Below are 27736 nucleotides of genomic sequence, written 5' to 3' on the forward strand. Positions count from 1 at the left end.
AATCTCATTGATGAGTGATGCTCTCTCTGCCTCTTCATTCATCTACTTCTGGGGTCCCTTTGAGTGATCCTATGGGACATGCTATAAGTCAACTTGACATCAGCTCTCTTAGAGCATGTGGACATCATTTGATACACAAGAAAGATTTAGACATAACTGCCCTGAAAAAACTCTAGGAGAACATTCTGATCAATTTAACCACCTCTCCTTTACTCCTTTCTCTCTCCTTTTGGTTTCCATGCAGGAGTGAGACACCAGTTTTGTTTGCTCTTCACTGATACAAACCAGTCTTCTTCCCAAAGTCCTAACTATACTCAGTTTTATGGCTCACGTCATCAAATATTCCACCTGCTACCACCCCTTTTTCAGTCTAACACAACAAGAGCCATTCCTCACTTGTTCCATGAAGTATAGCAGAGCAGTTAAGAATATAATTAGGGATCTGGACAGCTTGGGCTCAAATATGAATTCAACTTATTAGCTGTGTGACTTTCAGTGAATTACTTAAGTTGTTTGCACTTAAATTTTTTAGTTTCAAAAATGATGATAATAATAGTAGCTTATAGAGTTGTGTGAGTCTTAAAAGAGTCAATATTAGTATAATTAGTGTTTGGCTCATTGTAAACACTCAATAGCTGTTGCCTATTATTCCCTGAAGATTTCGGTTCCTAGATCATTGTTTCTCTTTCTACTTCTCTCTCCAATACTTCTGTGTTCTTAGTTCTTGATCTCAGAGAATCTGAATATATTATTTGAATATATTAATTGAATACCTTGGCTTCTCTCTTCCTAAATAACCTCCTCTTCAATGTAATTTCCTCCACTCTACTTCAGGAATTCTCTCACTTATATCCTACACTTGTCGTTAAATCAGATGTAATCCCTGCATAATCTCCATTTATCTCACTATCTAATTTCAACCTCCTGTTTTCCCTCTGGTATCTCAACTGCAATAATCCTTCAGCCCTATCCAGAACCTATAATCCATTGCTCTTACCATATTTGTGCTATCTCTCAGCCTCTTCTTCTCAAATTACCTCTTAAATATTCTAGAGCTTACTATTTCCCTATGTATTCTAAGTTGCGTAATGGATGTGTAGACTCAATCCTTTGTCCATAATTCTTATCTTTCATGATCCTCTTGCTTTATTGTACACTCTTGGCAATACCCAGTCATGGATAAATGCATCTCCTTCACTACTCAACTTCTGCATAGGTAGCTGACTACAGCTAGACAAGTATCCTATCATTCTGACTGGTCTCACACCAAATTCATGACCACTAACCTCAAATAGGCCTAAAAGGTGTTCCTCAAATCTCATGAATCATACTTATCAGCATAAAATATGTTCTACCTCCCAGTTAATTGAAAAGAGTATTTCCTTGACCCTAAAATTCCCTCCAGCTAATGCTCTCTAGCAAAACTCCTTGACAGATTTTTATAGTTGCTGTCTCTAATTATTCTTCACCAGTTGCTCTTGATCCACAACAACTAGCTATTGCCTCACCCTTAATATCATCTAGACTCATGGCTTTAATTCCCAACTATACATTGGCAACTTCCAAATTAAATGTCCCACATGTTCATTTAGATATTGACCAGATACATCATAAAATTAGCATTTTCCCAGCCACCACACCCCACCATTCAATTCCCCTCCACTGTTCTCTTCAGTCTTTCCCAATTGACTAACACTGTCCTTCCAGTTACTCAGGCCAATACCCTTGGGGTCATGATTGCCTTCTTTCTTTCTAATGTATATCCAGTTAGTGAAACCTATCAGCTCTGCCTTATAAATGTATCTCAAATCCAAGTACATTTGAAGACCCCCATTGTTTTCATCTTGGTCTGTGCTACCATCATCTTTGATCTGGAATTTGGCAATGGCTTCCTATTTCAACCCTGACTACTTCTCCCCAGATGTCTTACAGTCAATTCTCAACATAATAGTGGGAGTGATCCTGGTAAACTCTATGGCATGATGACTAATTTGGGGGGAATTTAAAAACAAAATAGAACTAAAATACTAGACATCAATAACATGGAATAGATGAGAAGTGATAGGAATTAAAGCATTCTAAGTTTCTTCTATTAGATAACAACTAGTTAAATCCATGGTTTGCATTTGGGGAGTTTTTGGGGGAGGGGTTTTCTATGCCATGAAGCAACATTCAGTCTAATTCCCCAGTATAAGTTTTCAATAAATCTGATGAAAGTGCTATATGCTAATTAGTCTTAAAATGGAAAGAGAATTTTTAAACTTAATTAACACCATGTTGTTTTCTGTGGCCTGTTGACAGAGACCAAGTTGTGTGGGAAACTTCCTTTAAGAATAGTATGGTTACTATCTATGTTAAGCGTGGTCTTTCACATTGTGAACCCATATTTTCCACTGGAAGGGCTTATTATAAATAGGATTTTCTTCTGCTAAGAAAATTTTGTTAGTGAGGAAAGAAGGAAAGTCAAATTTGGATTGGCTAGGCTCAGAGGAAAAAAGGAGGTATTCTTTTAATATAAGTACATGAGGAATCCTTTAGTAAAGTTATAATTGTCAGTCTTCTTGGTCACTTGGTAAGTACTTATTGATATCCATTTTATCTATGTTGGAGATACAAAAATCACATAAGATATGTGAAAGTAACCTGAAAAAATGTTTAACCACGGTAGTTATTACCTATGAAGAGGAATGTTTCTATTCTATCACTGGTGGGGTGATTGAGATCTCCTGCATACTTCGCCTCACTTTCATGTTCTACAGCTCAAAGGTTCTATTAATCCCATTCCCACTTTGTGCATTTGAACTTCAGGAAGGAGGCAGACAGAGTATGAAACTAATGTAGGCACCAGTCCCATTACCGAAGAGAAACGACTCAGGTGATTCCTATCTCTTCTGAGTCTCCTTAGTTTCTCTGCTCCTCCCCTGGTGTGAGCTTCAGTAACTTAGGCAGAGCTTCATAATATGAAGGATTCTTAAATAGAAAGGTCAAGAGTCTTGACTTCTCTCAACTGTAATATGGGTCATCTTCGTATTTTCAGTCAAGTTCTTCAGCGCTGAATCACTTGTATGGTTCACGTGGGGCTTTTGTTTGGCCAGTCATTCCTTAGCTCTTACACTAGTCAGTGCTTACACAGAGTTACAGGGTTTTTAGTTTTACTTTTTAGCCATGTGACTATAAGGGAATAAGAATGAGTTTGTAAGTCACATGCTCACAGGAATCTTATCCTTTTATGGCATACCTTAAGTGGAAGTTCCTATGAATGGAATGCTCCCAACCCGGAATCCTCTATCAAGAAAGGATCTTCTTTTTCTTTTCTTTTCAGTTTTCAGTTATTTAAAATGTTATAACAATAAATTCCCCCAAAGAACTTTCACTTTGGTCTAAATGCTTGATCTTGCTAAGTTTTTACAGGTTGCAAATTGTTTACTTCAGATTCTTCAATTCCTCATTAGTTGAACTGACATAAGAGCAAGAGCCAGATCCTCTTCTCTTTGCTGACGTGGTCACATGGATGATGAAGAGTAATATGCACTCTATCTGTTAAACTCCAGTAATAATACATTAGTTTACAATATAATAATAAATAATACAAAATAATGTATTAGTTTACAATTTCACAAGCAGACCAGCTCAACGGTTCCTTTGCTTACTACTACACTAACAACATGAAAGAGTAAACTGAGTAAAAGCTACACTGACAACACAAAAGAGTAAATTGAGTAAAAGCATTGGCACTTTGAAAAGCCAACAATATCTCAAAATGGTTATTGGAATGTATACAGACTCTGTGGAACAGATGAGAGATTATGCCCACATGCTAATATTTACTCATGCATCGTATTTTTACTGGGAATATGTGATTGTTGCTTTCAATCATTAAGAAAGTGCAGAGGTTAGGGAATGGCATTCACACAACTTTCCTTTGGCCAATTTTTAGTGAAGAGGCATGTAAATATTTTGTTTTCTTGAGGAATGACAGAAGATTTCCAATTTGCACAATCTCAATTACTTTATCTACTACACTGAAATATTTCTATATTTTTGCATGATTTGCTACATAGATTAAAGTGAAATCAGTAGGCGAGGCACAGTATATATTGTAACAGAGTGAACAAATATAGCCGTGAACACTGGGCAAGGACTCTTGGCAGCTCTTCCCTGAAAGCTGTGGAGGACCTGCTGTGCGGAGCCCTAAGGCATTCTGACAGTGAAAAAGCACACTGATAAATAATGTTTTAAAACATTTAATTAATAACTAAGGCCACAGTATGTATCCCTTCTAGCTCAGACAAGAGACTTTTTTTTTTCTTTACTCTGCAGTATTAGCAACTTTCCCAAGAGGTAATATACAAAAGATATTGGGAAATGCCAGTGTCTTTTTAATTAGTGTTTTTGCGTAGAAATCCGTTATAAACTTTCCACAATGAATTATGGGGAGATAAAATGGCAACTCACCTAACAATAATGATAATAATTATAATAACAATATGATACTACTGCGTAGGAAGACAATAGAATGTTTAAAAGCTCAGACTCATGAGTCATAGAGATCTGGGGTCAAATATAACCCTGCCAACACATGAGTGAGAAAACTATGTTAACCCCCATGCTTCTCTGTAAAGTAGGGGAAGTAATAGGACCTATGAACAGTGTTGTTAGGGTTAAAATAGATAACATATGTAAACTACTTAGTACCTGGCACAAATTAAACACTCTGTATATCTTAGCTATTAATTATTATGAGTATTGGTATTTTATACAGTTCTCCATCTTGAGGAAAAGAGTGGCAGAGTATGCTCTGCACCGGTGCAAGAACTGTTTCGGATTCTGATCCATTAGGTAGTCTCCGGGGCAGAAAAGGAAGAGAACACTGTAGATCTGGCATCTATAAAAGAACTTAGAGGAGACTCCTGGTCCTCATATCACTTCATAGTTTCCTTACTAATCCTTTTGGGATTAAGAGACAGAGAGACAGGCAGAGGGAGAGGGAAAGACAGAGAGACAGGGAAAGGGAGAGGGAGGGAAAGAGAGAGACAGACAGATAGACACTCCTTACAAATACCACCTCAAAGTAGGAAACCAGATTTTCTTAAGTCCTGCTGATATGCAAACATGCCATGAATTCCTCGCTGGGGGCTGTCCTCCTTGATCTTTCAGATGGTGATTTCTTTTCACTTGTTCACTCATTCTTTCCTAGATAGGCTAATGGGGACTTTTAAATCTAGTCACTTTCCTCAAGAAAGCCTTTCTGACCACCAAAGTCTAGGCTTGTGTCCTTCCTGTGTGCTCCCAAAGCACCCTATACTTTTCCTGTCTCAGCACCAAACTGTGTGATATTTGCCCCGTTTTCGTGTCTTGCTTCCCCTCCCAGTCTGTATGCTCTGAAAAGGTGGGCAGCATTGTTTGCCCAACGCCTCACACAATACCAGGCACATTGTGGTTACTCAGTACTTTTCATGTTGCTGTGAATGAGCTGGCTAGCTGTGCAAGTAGCCATATTCCAGTGTTGTGTTTTTAAGAACATATGTTCTCCTTTGATAGAAATACAGGCATAAGGGATATGAAGTGAAGGGTTACATGTGGTAGCGATAGTAAAATAAATAAATTGGATGAGGTACACAACCTGTCCATTATTGCCCCTTTTCCATTTGCACAAAGACAAAATCTTGCTATTTGTTCAGGAGACACAGGAAGGTATGAAAATATGAGCCTTATCCACATACCTTCTTTGACTCACAAATTTGTTTAATTGTGTTGTGCACTTGCAAAATGATTGTTATCCCATTAGCATAAGGTAGTATAGTTATAAAAGGATTATGATGTTCATTGTATAGTAAAATAAGTATAAGTAAAATCTGTACATGGTTTTATATTTTACAGAGAACTTTCATATCTGTTTCATAATAACTAAAGTCTTAATATTCATTCCATCTGAATCTTCCCTTGGGTTGTCAGTTCCTTAGCCCAATGAATTTTAATAAACGACTTCTATATCCAGAGATCTACCTAACCTTCCCTTGCAACCTTGAATCTAAGGACTTGATTGAAATTCTTTTGTTTCTACCCAAAGAACAGCTCAAAGCTCTGTGATATTTTGTGCCCATTTGACCCCAGCTATTTTCCAACCAGTGGCAACAAGTTTTGTTTTTGTAAATTCAGTGTTCAGTCACATATCTGAACATACCCTCACTTCTTTCTATCTTATTAATTATCAGTCTTCAAATGATTTTCTATTCCTCTTTAATCCTCCACTAATTTGGCAAGAACCGCCTGATACCATCTAGGTTTCTCACCCTATTTCAATATCTTTGCATTGTGATTGGAAGGCTAATTTGCTCAAGACTTGTACAATGATGAGCTTTTCTCAAAACAGAAGCAGCAAGCTGCTTCACACCAACGTATACTTGGCCCCTCTCCTGTCAATCCATATGTAGCAGATGCAGATAGAATCTGTTGGTTGGCACAAGAAGCTCTACGCACATGGCTCCTATTTTTAAGCCTCTGTTGGTATCCATGTGCAGAGAATGCGGCTTGTTACTGATGGACTCTGAATCACTCCAAAAGGAGCCAGACTCAGAAATCCATGCAAGCAACCTAAAAATGAAGAACTTCCTAATGTGTGTGTGTGTGTGTGTGTGTGTGTGTGTGCGCGCGCATGCATGTGTATGTGCATTGACCAAGAAAACATGAATAATTCAACCCTCTTATACCCAGCCCCTGAGCTCTCAGTACTCTGAATAGAATTGCAATGATTCCATATAAATCATATCAGTCTGGAAAGGTCCAATGATTATATTGACAAATTTTCTCTCACTCTCCACCTTTTGAACAACACTCTTATAGAGGCACAGATATATGAATTAATGGCTCTTTGATTTTAAATAATTGATGCAAAAGGCCATAAGGGCAGCTTGCAGTAATATGTCATTGTGTGGAGAATGAAGACCCCCAAAGATAATTTCAAAAACATGTTGTGTCCTGTCATTAATGATAAAAGTGCATTAATTGATTTGGCTGTCATCAAAACAAGAGATGTTAGATATGAGATTTTCAAAGTGGTTACTAGAAAGTGAGAACCAAGTGATTACTTGATTTTTTTGGGTCAGTGATTATAGTAATTCTTTATTATAAATTTTTTTTTTTCACAAGATACCTTTCAAAATATACTAGAATTCCTAACAAGAATTTTTAGTGGAGAAAGGGATTGTTATTCAAAAAATGTTTCCTTTTTTAAACTTTCCCTTCCCATATCTGAGCTGACACTTTGCACGTTTTATCTTTATCCCATTCTTGTCCATTCTAACAGTACCTACCCTTCACATTTTATGCTTCCTACTATCCTATAATGTCTGGAATAGATTAAGGAAGACCCAAGGTATTTCAGAACTAGGAAGGGATGTGATGCAACAGAAAGATATTTTTGGGATAAGGGACTCAGAAAGTCTAGAGAGAGGCAAACATGATACAGGAGGGTTTTTAAAAATGATGCTCCCTATCCAAGAAGATGCATCCTAGAGGGCCTGATACCTGTTATATTATCCTTAATCTCAGACTTTGATTTACAATTTTGTATCTCAGTTTAGGAAGATACTGCCCAATACCCTTGACTTCTGCATCCATCTGTCAGCCACCAGTCTTTCCCTAAGATGATGCCCAGATGGAATTTATCATCTGGGTAGTAAAGCAATATTTTCAAATTATGAGTGGCTAATAATATCATTAGTGGATTTTGACCAGTACTTTTAATAAAATAGAAAACATCAGCTTGTATATACAAAATAAGGAATAGTATTAGTTGTGTGAAACATTTGTTTTGGTTATAGTATGTCTGTGTGTTTACTGAGTCATGATCCAAATATATTTATTACTATGGTCAGTGGTCAAAAAAGTTTAAAAGACACTGTATTGACCTCTTATATTCATCAAGTCAACAATGCTAGTCCACCCGTCAAGCTACTTAAGAATTGGCTAATAACAACCAGCTTAATCCTCCCGTCTAGAACCTTGCTTCTGCCTTGACTTCCCAGTACCACCCACACCCTGAGCGTGGATCAATGACTGTTTAATTAGAGTCTTTTGAGATCACCTCCACTGCACCAAGGAGGATAAAAAAGAATGTTCCTACCTCAGGACATCTGAGAGGAAGAGAGATGATGAGGGCATGCTCTCTTCTCAGTCCATGCATAGCTCTGCACAGTAAGGGAAAAAAGAGCATTCCTCCTCCCAGAACCTCCTTCCAGAACCACCTGTTGAAAGTAACCTAAAATCAATCCTGTCTCCCTGTAATTCTAACCTCACCCCTTTCATGTGCAGTTGAGGATAGAAGTTCAGGCACAAGCACCCATATTCTAAATCAGGAACACAATGGAGTATGCTACAGTGTTTGACTAAGTAACCATGGTAAAAACATGGCTCTGTGTCACCCTAGAGAGGGGATCCTATAAATCCACCTCCCATATCCACATCACAGAGGATAAGGAATATACAAAACCCCTTTAGCTCTCCTGACTCAATTTTTTTCCAGATCACCTCCAGTTCACCTTTGCTACATAATTGTTACTCCCTTCCATTGTCTCAGGCTGTGTGACTCACCTTGGCTCTGGTCTTTGGCTTCTTGTTCTTTTGTCAGATCTCATCGTTAAACACCTTATTTGGACATGTTTCTCTGACCTCACTCTCAGCCCTCTCTTTAGGATAGAACTTTATATGTAATTTTTGTCTCCCTGTACTTTCCACCTTTGCACTGTGTCACCCAGGTCAGTTGGATTACTCCATACAGCTGATCTAGAAGGGGAAACGGAATTAGACATAACTCTTTGCTTTTCCCAAGTTGAAATATATATTCTCTTTTCTACTCTGCTCCCTCCTGTCATTTTTCTCTCAAGATAATTTCAAACTAAGGCTGTCTGATGTCGGGTTCTTCTTGAAGCCGAACCTGGGCCAAGGGTTGAGGTGAAAGTCATTTTATTTCTCCAGAGAACCATTTAGGAAATGGGACCAGCAGGATAGAGAAGGGAAGAAGCCAAGTCAGGTGCAGTTTATGCAGCCCAGTTCTAGAGTATACACTACACCTCAGAGTTTGGGAGTTTGGCCCTACCTGGCAAAGGAGCAGAACTTACATACTTTCACATCAGTCCTTCTATCATGAAGTATACTGGGAAGAGAAGAGCCTGGAATCACTAGTGCTGATCTCCAGGCACTTCTGCTTCTCCTCAATGCTGGGGGTGGGGGCGGGTGGTGGGAGGGGTGGGGAGAGTGGGGGGCAGTCCTCTGAAGTAAAGCTGGTGTTGGGGGAGGGGCACAGGGAACTTGTAAAAGGGATCCTAGGGGATGTGGGCAAGGCACCATGAGTGTGCAGTACAAAGATTACACCTTTAGTCTGAAAAGTTGAAGCCATTTTCTAAAATCACATAAGAATTTTGACTAGAGCTCCCTTTCCAGCCAAAAGGAGCCATGCTTTCCCATTGCTGGTGTCAGGATGAATCAGAACCGTGTTGCCTAGACGCTGATATACTCAGCCGGGGTGGGATGAAGTGACCTAAAATTATCTAATGCTACTGAATGCTCATTATGGCCTAGGCACCATTTTAAGCCTGGAAGATATATTACTTCTTTTAACCTCATTTAATTCTCTCATCAACCCAGTGCAGTACATGTTGGTATGTGGTTGAGCCAGGCAGTCTGACGCTGGAGCCTGTGCTTCTGTTCAAAAAGAAGCTAATATAGGCTCTTCCACATTAGAAAGAAGAAACTCCTGACTCTCAGGCCCAATTTCTGCAAATAACACCTCAATCTCCACACCCCAAAAAAAGTAAAGAAAAAAGATTCCCAACTTAATGGAATGAGAGTCCCAAGTCTGACCTTATTAAGCTTGATTCTTGCTAATGTGTGTAATCCATGACCACACACACAGTGTTTCTGCGTTGGGATCAGAGGATGATCTCGTGTTCTGGGATGCTTTTCCCTCCAAAGGGAAAATCTTGTTGTCTGACTAGGCTTCAAGAGCCAAGATAGATCCTAAGCTTTATAGCTTATGACACATTTTCAAAGTGAAATTCAAACAATAAAAACTATACCAAACTATAAATAAATACAATGAGGCCTCATAATTCTCAGAGTCTATACATGATAATTACTTCTTTCCTTGTTTAAAATATATCCAGTTCTTTCAGAAATTTATTTTCTCTCTTTTTTTTTCGGCCGGGGATTGGGGGGAGGGTGTTTCAGCTCTCTTGATGTCTTAAGTACCAGTAGCTTCTGACTTTGGAGTAATCAGCTCTATCATCCTGTTTTCTCTTCTCTCCACCCCACACTTTAATGTACACGCGCCCCCCCCCCCCAACTTTACACACACATGCACACCAAAATTAGTCAGCTTTTTCAATGTTAGTTCATGGTGCTCATTAATCTCACATATAAGAAATAATATTTTCCCTTAGGAATAATGGAATTTATCTCTTAGGAATAAGATTTGAAGGACAGAATTTTTTCGTTTGCCCAGCTGCCATCCTTTACAAACAGTAGGAGGCAGGCTCTTTTTCCCCTTACTGTGCAGTGATTCTGTTCTTTGGATGATGCTCTTTGGTATCGCTACAATTTCTGCTACAAACTGAATTTTCCCCCTGTTACTGCTGGTTTATATTGTTCTCCCCTGCAGAGTTCCTTACCTGGTTTACTTCCATCAGCAGCAGTTTGTGAGTCTCAGATGCTTTGCTGTTTATATTAAACTGAGTTTGTGTCAAAGAAGCTGTGAATTCATTACCAGAAGGCTGTGATTCCGTCCTGAAATTTTATCTTAGTTACCTGGTTTGTCCTCCGTTATTAGTCAGTTTCTTTTCACTTAGAATTGTATTATATTAACTATTTTATAGTTAATATAGAAAACTGGGCTGTCTTCTTAAGCGCCATTTTAAACAAAATGCAATATAGTTCTTTAACAAAAATATATGTTTCGATATAATTATCTTTCTACTTTAAAAATTGTTTTTCCAAATGTGGAGTATATATTCTCTCCAGATCTTCGTTTTAGGTGTGCTTGTCTCTGAATTAATGAATTCCCCAGGTTTTAGATAACTATTGATAATATTTTGATATCAGCTCTCTTTACTAACATATCAAATTAATTTTGAATCAATGCCATCTAGTAATATTATAATGGAAAATGAGATTGCATTTGCTCTCTGAGAATTCTCTTCTAGCATTCACTTTGTGCTCCATGAGGAGCAAATCTATTAAAGTCACACCATCTTTGTCTTTCTAAGCCTTAGTTTCCCCAAGTGCTCAGTGAGAAATAACATAAAAGGCACCCTAGTGCTGTGTAGACTAATGACAAAAATTATTGGATTAATGTTTGGAAAGTGTTTCAGAATTCTCTCAAGAAAGCTATTATGTAAGTAGCAAGTACTATTATTATTTTGCTATTTCAGCTTCCTTACTTTTCATCTCTCAAAGTCATTTGGGTCATTTACTATGGAATTTTCTGATTCCTTGACAATTTTTAATGGCTCTTTGGAGAGCCTTTTGAGGGCTGTTTAATCCCCTTGTTGATGATCCATCTGCTTGCGGAATTCATGTGTTTTTCGCAACACATTAATATTCAGGATTTAAAAAAATAGTTGTAGCGATTTTGTACCTAGATGAAATTGCTTATCTTTTGGAGGAGAAATTTACGGTCTTGCTTTTCAAATTGGATTTTTTATTTTTTGTAGACTTTTTGATTGTGTGTGGGGAGGTGGAAATGGAGCTCAGGAATGCCAATTATTGATGATATTATTTGGAAGAAATATAACTGAGGCATGGTCCCCAAATCATTCTGAAACCACACAAATGCCTTCTTCCTAGTAGTATGTCTGTAGTATGGCAATCTTTATGCTCTCTAGATTAGAGTCACCAATATACAATGCCAATTCTTTGAGTATGGAGCATGTGCTGTGAATTCCCATCCATATATTATAAAAATTTACATTCTCTCACAATTCCCACAGTTGAGGAGAAGAAAAGGACAGCATATTTATTGGATTCCTTATCCTCTAAGCTTCTGTGAACAGGAGGTGGAACCAGAGGCTGATTTCTTCCATAGAAGCATGTAATTATAAAAGTTCTAGAGTGGGAGAGAATGATAAAACTGGTGATTAGGATGATACTGCTGGTTAGTCACAAAATTATATCTATAAGATGGTTTAGGGTTTTATTCAGCATTTATTTCCACGTTACTCCTCTAAATCTAGTCCCAAGTGAGTTTAACAGATGTAAGTTTTACCTTTAGCAGTGTTAACATAGAAAGGGAAAACAGTCAGGCTCAAGTTTCCTTGTTTAGATAGTGTTCTGAAAATAATTTTTTCTACCTGGGCAATATTAACTGACTCTGTTTTTAAAAAATGAGTAGTACTTTTTATTCTGATAATCAGCAATTGAAAGGAAATAATTGAACATTATCCTACCTTTACTATAGTAACTATATTTTAGGGTAAGCAAATAGCTCCAGCTGATGAGAATTATTCTTTTCTTTTTTTCTGCAGAAGAATGCCAGCTAATAAATGTGGAAAGAATTAGAAAATCATATGCTTGTAATCCCCAGTGAAATAATTGTTTGAGACCGTGATCTTCAATGGAATATACAATTAGGTGAGAGGTTGTTGGGGAACTTGACAGTGAGAGTTCAGCTGTCACCACCTGAAACGACGGATCAGCTAAGTGTCACTCATATGGGAGGACCAGCCAGTGTGTCTCCTGAGGAACAGCACCACTGATGGAGTGTCCTTGCCACAAGATAAGTTGACTTCACATTTAATCAAGCCTCTGGAGCTAACTCCCATTTATGAGAAAAATGGAAAATAAGAATATAAACATCATCACAAAAAATACAGATAAATCCAAAATGTGAGCCATTCTATAGGAGAAATAAGCATGTTTCTGTAATAAAGCAATGGTGTGGGGAAAGCAGGTATGAGAGACAAGGGACTGCTTCATTTTATTTTATTTTTTTCAGGGAAAGATTTGCCCTGAGCTAACATCTGTTACCACTCTGCCTCTTCTTTTATTTTTTTTTTCCCTCCCCGAAGCCCCAGTGTGTGGTTGTACATCCTAGTTGTAAGTCCTTCTGTGTGAGCCGCCACCACAGCATGGCTACTGACAGATGGGTGGTGTGGTTCTGTGACCAGGAAATGAACTCGGGCCACCAAAGTGGTGAGAGCGCTGAACTTTAACCACTATGCAATCAGGGCTGCCTCGAGACTACTTTATTTTAAAACAACCAAATGTAATGAGCACATCTTGTTTGAATCCTGCTGCAGAGAAAGGGATGGTTAGAAGGACATTTTTTTGAGACATTCAGGGAAATTTAATTATGGAGTGCACCTTGGATGATGACAGTGAATTATCATTAATTTGTAGATGTGACAATGGCATCATAATTGTTAAGAAAAACATTATATGTTTAAAAAGTTATACACTGAAATATATGAGTGAAATGAAAGGGGGTCTAGGATTTAGAATACTTCCACAAAGATTTAAAAAACCAAGCTGCATCAAATGAAGTGAAATCTTGAAGGTTGCATGGATAATCATTATACTTTCTTCTTTTGTATATGTTTGAAAAGTGTCAGGATAAGATAATTTTTAAGTGAGTAAAAGGGTATGTGCTTGAGAAAGCACTTCATATTTCCTATTTTTTCACTGGTGTAACAACATCATTGAATTCTTAAGCATTGTCACTGCTAATTAGTTCCATGAAAAACTGATGGGTTGGGGTAATCTTTTTTATTCCTTGGGACCATCAGAACCACAGAACATGATTTTTATTACTTATTTGTTTATACTTATTTATTTTTACCTTAGAGTCACATTAAAACTTTTAATGAATATAAAGCATCATGCACTTGATTTTTGAAATAAGAAACTGACAAACACTCACTTCCTTCATGCTGTTAAAGGTTTGATCTTGTACCTCTTCTCCTATAGTTCTAAATTCCAGTCTTCCTCATCTGTTCTGGGATGGGCCAGGCAGCCTCTCCCTTCTGTACTTGATACGTGTTAGTCCCTTTAGCTAAAATGCAATCTCATTTCTTAAGTACTAAGCAAATTTCTCATCATATTTAAAGTCTTAGTACAGGTACTCTACCATCTATGAAAGTCAACTTGACTCCTTCAGTCTATTTCTTCAGTGTTCCTTAGAACAATTGCTTTTTCTTACTTTTTTGTGTACTAGTCTCCTAACTGAAGGATAAGATCTTTGAGCACAGGGCAGGTACCCTATCCTTCATCTTTGTGTCTTCACTTAGCACAGGGCCTCATATCTATTAGAAACTCTAAATGTTTGTTGAATGAGTAAGTGAAGGAGAGTCTGTTAGTGTAAACTAGCTGCACATTGGGAAATCTTACAACTGAGATGTCCTTATTGCAAGAAATGTTTTTCAGTTTCTCTCCTTGTAGTCCCTGGGGACTGCGATTTTGGCATCTTAGGCAGGAGCAGTAGAATTTGGTCAGCTCAGATGTCTGGGGACTGGCTTTGGGTGCTTTTAAATTCATGGCTGTTTTTCTTTTAAAAGTCAACAACTTTGCCTTAGGAAGGGGGGCATATTTCCACTGTTTTCATGCTGCCAGCCACCTTCTTTTCCTTCTTCCAGTTTTTACCACCAACCACAGCATCCCTTCCTGACAGCCTTCCTTCCCCGCGGGCTTTCCAAAACTCATTTCTGTTTGTTGTTGCATTATGTTAGTGTGGAATGGAGGGTGAACTTTGTATTATTTCTCTCACCATGCCATGTAATATACATATCAAAGGCAACTTTCCCTGAAGCTGCGTCTGGTATCTGGGGACCATGCTTTGTAGAAGCTCTCTTTGCAGAGTCAAAGATCTGAGCCCAATGCCTATTCACAGACTATTTCCATTGCTGCTGAATTCCTGCAGGGAAAACAATGGAGAAATATTGAAACCTATGGGAAAGTTCTTAAAGCTGTCAGTTTCCCAATCCTCTTGGCTTGTTTCTGTTTCCCCAAAATGTACCATATATCTTTCCGAAATGCAAGCAGGAGGCTCAGTCTCCTTTTGAGTAGGAGCCGGAATTTTTGTGACGTTTCTCTCCCCTTAAATTAACAAATGTCCTCAATTTACCTGAGAAGCTCAATTCCCTTCACACAGGCTAACTAAAAACTCATAAAGTCCGTAAACTTGGAGAAGTTTGCTAATGGTTCCTTACCTCAATTGATATTTCAAATAATTCCACAATTCTGAGGTGTTTTTTTCCCTTCGTAGGTCAAAAGAGCAGCATAAAGGTTACTCAGGGGAGGATTCAGAGCCTAAGAATTTGAGTAAAAAAACATAGAAATTATTTAAGGAATTACCAGGAAGTGGTTCATGCCTCATTTTCAAGGTCTTTCAAAACAACTTAGGGTTATATTCAATTACAAATTGAGAAAGATGTTTTCAGGATTAGTTAAAAAAGATGACAGGGTGTACTAAGGAAATAAAATCAGGCTCCAGACAGCATAAAAGTAAGTAGAGGTTGTGAGATGGGGAAAAGAATTGTGTCCAATAGCCTCTATAGTAGCGAGGCCAAATGGGGCAGCACCACTTGGTCCCCAGTACCAATGCTAGGATGTGAGTCCAATAAGTTAAGCACTTGTTACTCAGCTTTTGGAAATGTTGCCAACTCACTTTAAAACTAAAACTTGGAGAGCCAGTCCTGATGGTCTAGTGGCTAAAGTTCTGCACTCTAACTGCTTCGGCCACCCAGGTTCGTTTCCTAGTTGTGAAACCACACCACCCGTCTGTCAGTAGCCATGCTGTGGTGGCAGCTCACATAGAAGATCTAGAAGGACTTATAGCTAGGATATACAACCACGTACTAGCACTTTGGGGAGAAAAAAAAAAAGAGGCAGAGTGGCAACAGCTGTTAGCTCTAGGCAAATCTTTGCCCGCCAAAAAAAAAAAAAAGAAACACCCAAAAAACAAAACTAAAACTTGGATTACTGCAGATGACCGTGGAAACACTTAGAGCAGCAAATGTTATTTTCTCAAAACAATTTAGTTTTAGAATTCACAAGAACAAAGAAATAACGTCAGGAACAAAAAGCAACAGTCATGGCATAAAGACAAAGGAGAGAAAAAATATGGAAGACACACTCCCGGCACTCTTCCAGTGACTAACAGGGGCCTTTGTTGCATCATCTAACCATTTTTGGAGCTATGCTGAAATATTTCCTACTATGAAATTACAGTAAAATTCTAATTAGTTTGGTATCCCCTTATGTGTGAAGTATCAAGTTCATCTTTGTTGGAGAGAAAGAAGAAATACCTTGAGTTATGCACATTAAGTTGCCTCAGAGCATAGTCAGGAATGGTGGAAAAGATGCTGCCCAAGAGGTTGCCTACTGTGTTTCTTTTTAATACACATGCCAACACGATCCACCAAGGAATGTCTCCATGTTTATAGTTACAATGATATCTTTGAAGATTTTCTACAATTGCTTTTTTGCTGCAGTAATCTGACTATCAGAGATCTCACCAATTGCTTTGTCAGTGCTGTGGGAGATCCTTACTTCTAATGAGAAAAGGAGAAATTAATGCTTTTGTAAGCAACAGTGAGTAGAAGACAGTGTAACATAAAATATAATCTTAAAAAAGAAAATTTAAATTATGGACAGATGGTTGATAAAGGGCCTGGAAGCACCCAGGAATTTTAGATTGGTGTATTGATGAATGAGTCACTGTGACCCTTGAGATAGATGATTCTCAGTAGGAAGAATAGAGTAGTAGTTACAATAGTGCCTGGATTAAAATTTTGGTGGTACCACTTACTAGCTCTGTGACGTTGGGCACATTTTCTAACCTTCTATACATCAGTTTCCATATACGTAAAATATGCTTTTCTCCCAGGGTAGTTATGAGGATTAAATGAGTTAATACTTGAAAAGCATTGAGAATGGTGCTTGACACATAGTAAATATGATACATAGGTTTGTTCATCAAATAATACCTAAAGTTAAGTAAAAGTGGTCCCTGATCATGAATATGTAGAGAAAATAATGTTTCAATTTATATGAAAGTTTTATTTCCTTCTTTGAAAAGTCATATTTTGTATTTGTTTAAAATGTGTTTTTTAAAGATAACACATTAATCTATGTATATAATTATAAATTGTAGGAGGTGTTTGTGAAATTATTTTTTGTGCTGGATCACAATTTCACAACTACTGTTCCAGATTAAGAATCTATCTGTAAAACTGAGACAGACATTGGATAGGAATATTTTATGACAGCGTCACGGTTTTTTCAACATGATTAGTATTCTAGAGATATTAGTTTGTTTCACATCCATTTCTAGGAGTATGTTCTAGAGAATCTGTACGTCACCGAGCCTCTGTAAGGGGAAAGCTGATGTACTGTGTGATTCCTGTCAGTTACCTCTGATTGGTTAATAACAGAGTTGGACACTTGACCAGCAACAGATCAGATTCTCTTTCATGAGATGTGGAGCTAAGAGATAGAAACTCCTGTCAGTCATTGGTTAGATCCTTAGTTCAAGGGTGATATAACTTTGGGACTAGTGTCAATATCACAACTATGTAAAATCATGTGCAAGTTAAAGTTGGAGAGGAGCAAATATTAAATATTAGAGGTTTTTTTAGTTACGACAATTGTGTTCTTTGATTTCCCCAAGGTAACTTTCATGCTGTCTATTCTTTACAACCTAATATTTCCAGGTTTGAATATTTACTATGGATTGAATGTTGCAAAGAAAAATATTAATAAAAATAACTAAGACTAGGGATTAATAAAGGAGCAATTATACCATTGAGGTAGTGGGAAAACTGCACAAACAAATTATTATGGTTTGTGTATCTTTGAATTAGAATTATACATTGTAGTTACATATTAATACCACCTTTTGTTGAAGTTAGATATCTCCAGGTCTTTTCCTCAAACTTAGTGAATGGGGTATAATCTTTTCAATTATTTTTGGATAATATCAGAAGACCAATAAAATTCTATAACCATTTGCTAAGAAGCTATTTTTTACTAAGTGGAATTTTCAAAATTCACATGTATTCTACTCAAACACAAAGAGAGAAGATTTATGGGGCTTCAGAAAGATTTCCACAAAATTGGGCAGATGCTCACATCTATTTGTGTACATTTTTAAATGAATGCACCTTGTTGTACTCCATCTGTTTGGTACTTTAAACTCTTTCGGGAAATGACATCTCAAAGACTTGAGGAGCCTTATAGGCACACATACACAATAAAACTTCAGACTTGTTTCACAGTGAAATAAAAGCATAGTTGCCTAGGCAGTAGAGCTTAAAATGTTTCTTTTATTAAAATTAAAACATTTTATAGAATAACACCATAATGTATTTAGGATCATTTCTCTTGTTTACTTGTGTTGCTCTGTCTTTCTCAATGTCTGTGGATATAAAAATGTCCTATTATGTTTTAAATATTACAGGCATCAGAGGGGAAAACAGCAATGATTTGTGCTTATTACTGCACAAAGTCCAGTAAAGGTTAATGAACTTCTGCTGCTAAAAGAATTAAATATTAAATTTAAACTCAGACCAGGTGAAGAATATAGTGATTCTTCTAAAATCTGCTATAGTTATACCTAGGCTTTTCAACCTTGGTCTTATTGTTCTTTGTGCCCAAATAGAACATACAAGATAAAGAAGGTGGTCTTGTTTGAACTACAGTCATTTAGTATCTATCTAGTAAATTTCAGTCATCATCATTTTCAGAGAATGTACAGATTAGGATTTTGTACACCATAAAGAAGAGCAAATAGCTTTGTGTGGCTGTTGGATGGAGACTACAAGATCGCTAAAAATAAAATAATTTTTTAGTTCTGAAACTGAGATGTGAAGTAAAGGATTTGACTTCTGTGGTATGTAATATACTAGAACTTAAACTGTCAGACTAAGAATTTGAAAAATAACACTGTCTCATCAAAATTACACTTTTCTTTACTAAATCATGCAACACAAAACTCAATTTGTAAGAAATTCTTTTATTAAGTAAAAAAAATTTACCTACTTAAAAAATAGGCATATATTGGGTTAGCATTTTAAATGGGATTCTAAAATAGGATGTCTCAGTTAAAGTTCTCTAGATTAGGGTAAGATTGATAGCCTTATTTTGCATAAAAACTGTCAGTTTTGTATTTCCTTGGAAAAATCTCCCATGTTGAATTTCCTGTATAGAAAGCATGGACATCTGGAGAGAAAAGGATGCTCCCTGGGGAAAAATTCACAGATAATTCTTCATAATTCTATTTTAAATAGAATAGACATCAAATCAGCACATTTATTCATTGATTTATTCATTGAATAAATATTTATTTGCTAAATATCTCCCATGTGTCAGACACGTCAAGAATCTTGTCATACAGCTGTGAGTAAAGCAGATACTTGCCCTCCTGGAGCTTACATTCTCACGGAAAGCATAGAGAATGGACTTGTAATGTCAGCATAGTTATGAATAGAGCCCCTTTCAGGCTCAGTGTTCTGGGGGGTGATAACTTATAAGGTCCCCCTCTATATACATCAAGTGATGATAAGTACTATTGAAAATAATAACTAGGGTAAAGAAAAAAAGCGTGGGGGAGGGAAGGCTGTTACTGTTAATATAGAATTTCAGGGAAAGTCTTTTAATGAGAAATGAGGAAGCAAGGCCTGTAGAAACCATAGGGAAGAGTGATCCAGGCAAATGCAATAGCAAGTGCAAAGGCTCTGAGGCAGAGGTGCATTTGGACCATTCAAGGACTAGCAAAGAGGCCAGTGAGGGTTGATAAACTGATAAGGGGCAAGAGGGTAAGAGAGAAGTTAGTGGGCCTTTTAAGGACTTGGGCCAATTCCCTGAGTAAATAGAACTCATTACAGAATTTTGAAGAGGAGTGACATGATTGACTTAGGTTTTAAAATGATCATTTATGTTGATTATAAGCTAAAGGAGGGCAGGGGCATAAGTAAGGAGAACAGCTAGAGGGCTGCTTGAATAGTCCAAGCAGAGGGAATGGGGGCTTAGAAGAGGTTGATAGTGGTGTTGTGTGGAAAGAAGTGGTTCAATTTTGAATATATAGGCACATCCTATACAAAATCTCCCTAATAAATACTTTCCCACTAGAACACCTCCTGGTTTTTTAATACCTACATTTCACACTATGCACATATCTCCTAATACATTTTTAAGACCATGCTAATATAGGAAAAATTAATATTTATATTCCCCAAACTCAATGAAACATTTTCAAAAATATAATATGCAGGCGAAATCTCAACTTGAAACTCAAAAACAGTTGCTAGAGCATCAGAATCATGTGTAGATGTTAGAATAACAACCACATTTCAAAAAGAGGATGTGCATCTTAGATGTTGCTGATGCTGGGAGGCATTAGAAAGTCTATAGTTAGAAGCAATGATAAACATTATTCTTAAACATGAGGATGAAAGGATGAGAAGCTTTGCTTTTTTAAAATGGTCTATCCCTTATAGCTCTGTTCAAAAGACATTGGAAGTGTAATACTCTATTTTGCATTATTTATCCAAACATGTCAAATATTTTCCTGAGTCTTAACTCTTCAAAGGTCTCTGCAAATACCCAACTGACAGAGAATCTCTGTCAGTTACTCTGAATCTGATAACTTGCCTGAAATTGCCCATTCATCACCCAAATTGTCAGTACCACCACTTTCCACGGCAAGTGACAAACAAAGACAGCTTTAACCTTTTTCCCTTCTTCCTTCTCAACATTTGCCAAGCTTCAAGTGTCCACTTCACTTGGTAACTAAACGTGCTGTAGGGAATTGTCTGATTTTTATTATAAATTTTTGCCTGCATGTTTTTTATGACCAATGTTATTTACCATGAAATATTATAAAGTATTTTACAACTAAACAACTTTTACTGTGTTATAGGTACACTTTAGAAATTTAGTTGAAGGCTTTTGGTCTTACATAATTCACTATATATATTTTTTCCACTGAAATAATGTGGTTATTTTTTGGATACAGAACATCTAATGCTCAGAAACACTAATGCTAAGAGAAGATACCTGTCTTTTGAAGGTAGGGTCTATAGAGAGGAGATGGGTCAAAGATGATTCCAGAATTTTTAGCCTGAGCTAACTGAAGCATTAAGAGTTACAGTTATATACAATGTATCTGATTACAAGAGGAGCAGGTCTTGGAGTAAATTCAGTTTTTGACATCTTGAGTTTGAGCTTCCTCTTAGATATCCTAGCTGAGATATGAAATAGGTAGTTGAATATATCAATCTGTTGTTCAGGAGAGCGAGCCAAGCTAGAGGTATCATGTTGGGAGTAATCAGTATCAATATGAAGGTTTTTAGTCCTGAGGTTGGGTGTGATCACATAGGAAGTGAGGTTTTTGTTGTTTTTTAATATGGTAGATTGAATACCACGTCTATAATAGTGGAATAAATATGAAAATGGTTGATATAAGAAAATATTGATGATATCCTTGAGTAGATGAGGGATCGGATATAAAGTGCCTGTGTGCGTGCGTGCGTGCATGTGTGTGTGCGTATTGGGGAGGTGGGATTGGCCTTAATAGGAGCGTTAACAATTCATCTTTAGTATAACAGAAGGAAAGGCAGAGCATCTGGGCACAGACGTAGGTAAGTCGGTAGATGCAGCATGGGAGCTTACTGGAAGCCTTTTCCTATTGTTTCAATTTTTCTCAGCGCACAAAGGAAGCACGTTCTTTAGTTGAGTGCTGAAATAGTGGAATGAGTTTGAGGTTATGAAGAAAATGTCTTATCTGTAGGTTGGGAACTATTAGTGACGCCATGTTCCAAGAAAGATGGACGTGACATGAAAACAGGAGTCATTAGGAACAAGGAGTAAAATAAGTGTGAGGCAAAGGTGTTGCAAAAGACATAAAAATAGAAAAGGATGTTTCTGCAGAGACTTGCTATAGACGCAGAAGAGTGCTTTTTTAACCAAGATGCCACAAGCCTTCCAAAGTGGGCTACCAAATGGTTCTCAATGTTTATAATGCTTTTATTTCAGACAAGATGATAAAATGGGACTCTTTCTGTCTCTGTTTTGGTTGAGGTCTCAAAGACTGAGAACAATGCAAAAGGTACCAAGTTACCCTATGTCCTAAATCAAAGAGCTAGTCCACCTAATCAGGACATGCTAAAAGGTTGTGAGATCAGTTCAGACTGCCTTAACCATCTCCTACCTCTAAGCTCTGTGAGTGGATGAGGTTGTAAAAGAGTGAGAACATTGTGGAAAGAGTTTCTGCAGTGCCTTAGAGTTTCACCTCCTCCCTCAAGGGGGCTTCCTCGGGAGGTTGAAATGTGTCCCCCAGAGTTTTGGCCAGGGATGGAAAAGCCAAGACAAGGAAGGCTGCTCTGGGAGCAAGCTACACTTCCATCCCAGCAGCACAAGGGTGCGTGAATTTCCCATAGTGGTCCTTTGGAGAAGGATGACCCCATATAATTTTAAAGGAACCCCCAAAGTCATCCAGCCTAGAGCAAGATAACCTGAACAGAAAAAAAGAAATAAGCAAACGAAAAACTATAGGTGAATTGTAGGATGCACCAATTCGTGAGGAAAGGAGGGGCTGGCAGAATTGTTAGTATGTAGTCATCTAAATCCACAAGCTCTGGACAGGGGTTCCCGGGAGGAGATTCTCTGAAGAAACTGCAAGAGCCTGATCAGGAAAAAAAGAGTTGCATCCAGAGAATCTTGACACCCCTACAACAAGTAGGACTGTATACTTTGCTCCTAATCCCTTCTCCAGCTGGGCTGGAGCCAGAGAGGTCTGCAACTCTAACTGAACAGAGTAAAAGAGGCAATGGAGGAGAAAAAACACCATATTCCCCTCCCCATCAGGAGCTTTCAGGCCTGAGACAGGCCCTAGCTGGGGCGGGAGAGAAGACTTTACTTGGATATAAGTTTCAAATTAGGGTATTGTATGAAAAAGGACTGGCCATTTTAATTCTTGTCCTTAATATGAATAGAGGGTTAGGAAAAACACCTTTCTTTTATGTTTGCTGTCCCAGGATATCACAGACTAAGCTCTCAATAAATGACATGCTGACCTCTCTCACCAATTCATGACCACTAACCTCAAGAAGGCAATCCTAAGACATTGACCTGGCCCATTTACTCTCCCTCTCTCTAGGAGCCATTCATACTCTTTTTCTTTCTCCTTAAATATCTAACAACTCTTTCCCCTTCTTATCTGTTTGTGAATGTTCCCGCAACCTTGGTCACTCCTTCCTGTCATTGGGAAAGGTTGTCAGTGAGTTCCTTCCTTCCTCAGACCCTAAGCTAATGGACTTCAGAGTTTTTTAGCAGTAGAGCCCCATGGTTTTTCCTAATAAAATCTTAAATAGAACGTTAAAGTAGAACTGCTCTAGTTCAAGCATAGAGTTGAGCTGGAATGTGTTGATGTCTCAGAGCTCTAAATGCTCAGCCATACCCTCCTTGATACCCTCTGTCACCCGCCCCAGTGGCTGCTAGACCAGGAGGTATTTCTAAAGAGAGCTCTCCCTTCCTGATACTCTATTCTTCCTGCCATCCTAGCCAATCTATTATCCGTGTATTGATAAATATAAAACACTTAGGCTCATGCCTAGAACTTAATAAGTGCTTGGTAAGTGTTAGCCATCATTAGTATCTTAAAGCCTGGAGTGCCCATTTCTTTTCCTTCTTTCTCCTTATCACAGACTTTCCATAAGATTTCTGGTCTTGGGCCCTTTATTTTTTATTGCACACGTCTGCCCCAATAATGTCATCATCTGGTCTGCTGCCACCTATCACTTCTTTGCAGACAATTCCCAGTTCTACACCTCTAGTCTGTCTCTTAGGTTATTGATCAACCTCTCCTTCCTCCAGAGGGTCATTGGCACATACACTAACCTAAATTTCTTCTCATGTCCAGTTCCTCTTCACCGTTTCTGTTTATGGTCACGTCATCCTTTTCCGAGGCTTAAGACATCATAGTCGTCTTCGAATTATTCATCTTCCTGATGCCAATCAGTTGTCGCATCATACAGATTCTGCCTCTGAAACTTAGCTAACATATCTCCCCTCCTTTCCTTTCCCAATGCCTTTGTAGCTCAAAAGCAGCCATAGACAATACATAGGGAATACGCATGGCTGTGTTTTAATAAAATTGTGTTTACAAAAAGAAGTGGCAGGCCAGACTTGGCCTGCCAAACATAGTTTGCCAATAACTGCTCTAATTTATCAGTATATACTTGTTAGCTTCCAGCACAGTGGCATTTATATAGAAGTCATTCAATAATATGAAATTATTATTCAACAATTGTTATGTCATATGTATTATGTCTTAGGACATATTGGGTCATATATTATGTCATATATATCAAGTGAGATAGATAGTAGAGACACAAATATAGTAAATCAATTATAATAAAATAGTGGAAATAACCATAATTTGTTGAGCACCTTGTGATGCTGCAAGTTATCTCACTTGATTTTGTTAATAGCCCTAAGAAATGGGTGTATGAAGCTCTAGGAAGTTAGGTAGTTTCTCCAGGGTCACCAAGAGGGAATAACAATCATAGCAACAATAGCAGCCAGCATTTATTGAATGTGTATTAGGTATTGGGCTGTGAACTTTATATTCATCTAAAATTTTGGTCACCAGTTCCATTGTGTGTGTATTGGGGGGGGGAGGTTCACACACATTGAAGCAATTCTTGGATACCAGCTGGGTGTCCTACAATTCAACTCAATTCTGGCACATGTCTGCTCAGAGATAGCATCAGATTCCACAGGTTAAGAGTTCATTCCTGGGGCCGGCCTGGTGGTGCAGTGGTTAAGTGCACAGGTCCCGCTTTGTCGGCCCAGGGTCTGCTGGTTTGGATCCCGGGTGTGGACACAGCACCGATTGGCACGCCATGCTGTGGTAGGCGTCCCACATATAAAGTAGAGGAAGATGGGCATGGATGTTGGCTCAGAGCCAGTCTTCCTCAGCAAAAAGAGGAGGATTGGCAGCAGTTAGCTCAGGGCTAATCTTCGTCAAAAAAAAAAAAAGAGTTCATTCCTATAAGACTGTCCCCCCACCACCACTTCAGATGCCGGTCGCAAGCCCAGGTTATCACCTGTACTTCTGACCAACCAGTTATAGATTGGAGGTTCCAAGGACTGCCTCTCCTTGACTTTGATTAATTTGCCAGAGTGGCTAACAGAACTCAGAGAAATTTACTAGATCACCAGTTTATTATAAAAGGATATAACTCAGGAACAGCCAGATGGAATGCTCGGGAAAAGGTCCTGGAGCTTCCGTGCTCTCTCCAAGCTCAACATTCTCCTCAAATCTGCATGGGTACACCAACCTGGAAGCTCTCTGAACCCCCTCTTTTTAATTTTTTATGGAGGCCTCATTACAGAGGCATGATTCATTAAAGCATTGGCCATTGGTGATTGATTCGACCTCCAGCCTGGTCTCCCCTCTCTGGAAATTGGGGGGTGGGGGTAGGGGTGGGGTGGGATTGAAAGTTCTAACCATCTATTCTCGGTTGGTTCCTCTGACAACCAGCCCCATCCTTCTGTTACCTAGGGACTTTCCAAAAGTCACCTTATTAACATTACAAAAGACACCTTTATTGCTCTCACCACTTAGGAAATTCCAATGGTTTTAGGAGCTCTGTGCCAGAAATGGGAGGAAGATCAAATATGTATTTCTTATTATAAATCACAATATCACAGCATCATATAATTTAATTTGATTTTTATAACATGCTTTGAAACAGGTAATACAATCACCATTTTATAAGGAAAATGAGATTCAGCAAGTTTAAGTAATTTGTCTGATATCACATAACTTGTAAGTAGTAAAAAAATAGAGCAAGATCTGCCTGACTCCAAACTCTAGCAGAGTGATTACTCTATTCCACTCTGAAGCATTTATACTAGGGGCACCTCTAACGATAGAGTCTCATGGTGGAAGAATGTAATATTAATGCTGGGAGATCGAGATTTATTGAATAAAATTTAAAATAAGTCAATATTACGAGTCCTTTATATTCTGGCCTCCTATCTATCAGCCTGTCTGCCACGGTGTCCTTCAAAGCCTCCCAGGTCACCCCAGCTGGATGGGAACTCATGATCTTTTGAGCAGGCCATATCTATTTCTTTTCCTTTGCTTTTACTTTTCCAACTCCACCCCCTCCCCTTTGGATCCAATCCCCTAGAATCCTCTAACCTCTCTTTTCCACTTATTCGATGCTTGATTTGCTCATATATCACTATGTCCATGAATTCTTGTTTTCATTGGTTCACAATGAAGTCTATATTTTATACAATGCTGATGGAAGAGTCATTTTGGTGCTTTTTTGCACAGTGCTTGATAATGTCTTGTTTTCTTCTCACTGAAATTTTAAGGACCAAATTCTGTCATGTCTTCTGTTTCTCCATCATAAGAACAAAATAATGACCCATAGTAGGTTCTAAAAAAATGCATATTGAACCAAATTGAAGATACCAACAATAAATAATGCTTTAAAATACATGATTAGTTTTTTTTAAAACAGTGCTTGGTAAATTAATCATTTTTGTGATCTCCTAGAAGCATAAATTTAACAAAAAAGACTAAGAAAATACAATGGAACAGAAATGCTTTTATACAAGGGTCAACTGAGTTTGGAAAAAAATGATCTCATGGTCAGGATTCATTTTCTGCTTTTTTGTATCTTAAATGAAAAAGTTCAGTACTAAAATAAGTAACTGAGTTATATTACTGCTTTAGAGATCCAAATAGTGATGTACAAAACATGTCCTCATTGTTCACTCATAAAACTGTTATTTAGCAGTCATCCCAGCCAGAACTGAACATCAGTTAATATTAAGATCTCATTGTGCATATAGCACTGTGCTAGGGATTTAGAAGGGGGTTGGAGGTACTTATTTTTATTTAATCTCTACTCTTACAAAGCTTACAGTTAAAATAAATGCATTGAAAGAGGCACACATATCCATACATGTATTAAAGAGCAGTCTAAATGATAGGATACAGAATGTGGGGGAAGAGAAGTACAAAACATTTGGAAGTGTTCTATTGGTATTCTGTATTTTAATTCCCCTTTGAATTGACTTGTAGAAAGGAGAGAAGATGAGTGGGATAGGAGATGTGGAAAAGAGGACAATAGAATGTAAATGTACTTAGTGGGAGGGCTCAGATCTTGAACTGCTTTTGTATTCTCTTGCATCACTAGCATCTAACTGGGTTGATCAATAGGTGCTTCATAATCCTTTGGTAATTTTCCTTAAAATAAACCCACTAATCGTACTTCACTGACCTTGTCACCTCTTCAGACTTGCTTTTCTTTCCCTTTTCTCTCTTCTTCTGGAGAGATTAATCTTCTGTGTGTTTCTTTATTTCTCCTTCTATGAACACTCAGATGACCGCTCTAAATTGTTGAGATTTCATGCTCTTCCTGGCTCTTTTTGGCCTCTGAAAGCCCAGTTGCATTTTTTCAACCTATAAAGAGGTACATGAAATCCAACTAGGAGTTGACAAGCCCAGATTCCCAATCTATCTTCCTGGCTGACATAGGCTGATTTCCCCAGAATGTTAGGGCACTGCTTATGATCTACAGGATCTGGCACAAACGGTGAAGATTTCCAAACCCACACAGGGAAATCGATTCTGTTGGGAATTCTGCATGGAGACACAAAAGATTTCTTTCTTCAAAATATGAAATACTGCTGCATTTACTTAGGCTTGAAGGCAAGAAAGTTA

The 27736-nt window shown here is 37.9% G+C and overlaps 1 protein-coding gene across 1 annotated transcript in view; it reads left to right on the forward strand.

Moving 5' to 3' along the window:
* Positions 1-27736, forward strand: part of LOC123277643 (uncharacterized) — a 283211-nt gene that overhangs the window by 104711 nt on the left and 150764 nt on the right. Inside the window, exon 5 of the mRNA XM_070486368.1 lies at positions 12519-12624. The gene's annotated coding sequence lies outside the window, so the exon portion shown is untranslated. The remainder of the gene's footprint in view (positions 1-12518; positions 12625-27736) is intronic.

This window comes from Equus asinus, chromosome 16 (genome assembly GCF_041296235.1).
Source record: "Equus asinus isolate D_3611 breed Donkey chromosome 16, EquAss-T2T_v2, whole genome shotgun sequence".
In the NCBI taxonomy this organism is placed as follows: domain Eukaryota; kingdom Metazoa; phylum Chordata; class Mammalia; order Perissodactyla; family Equidae; genus Equus; species Equus asinus.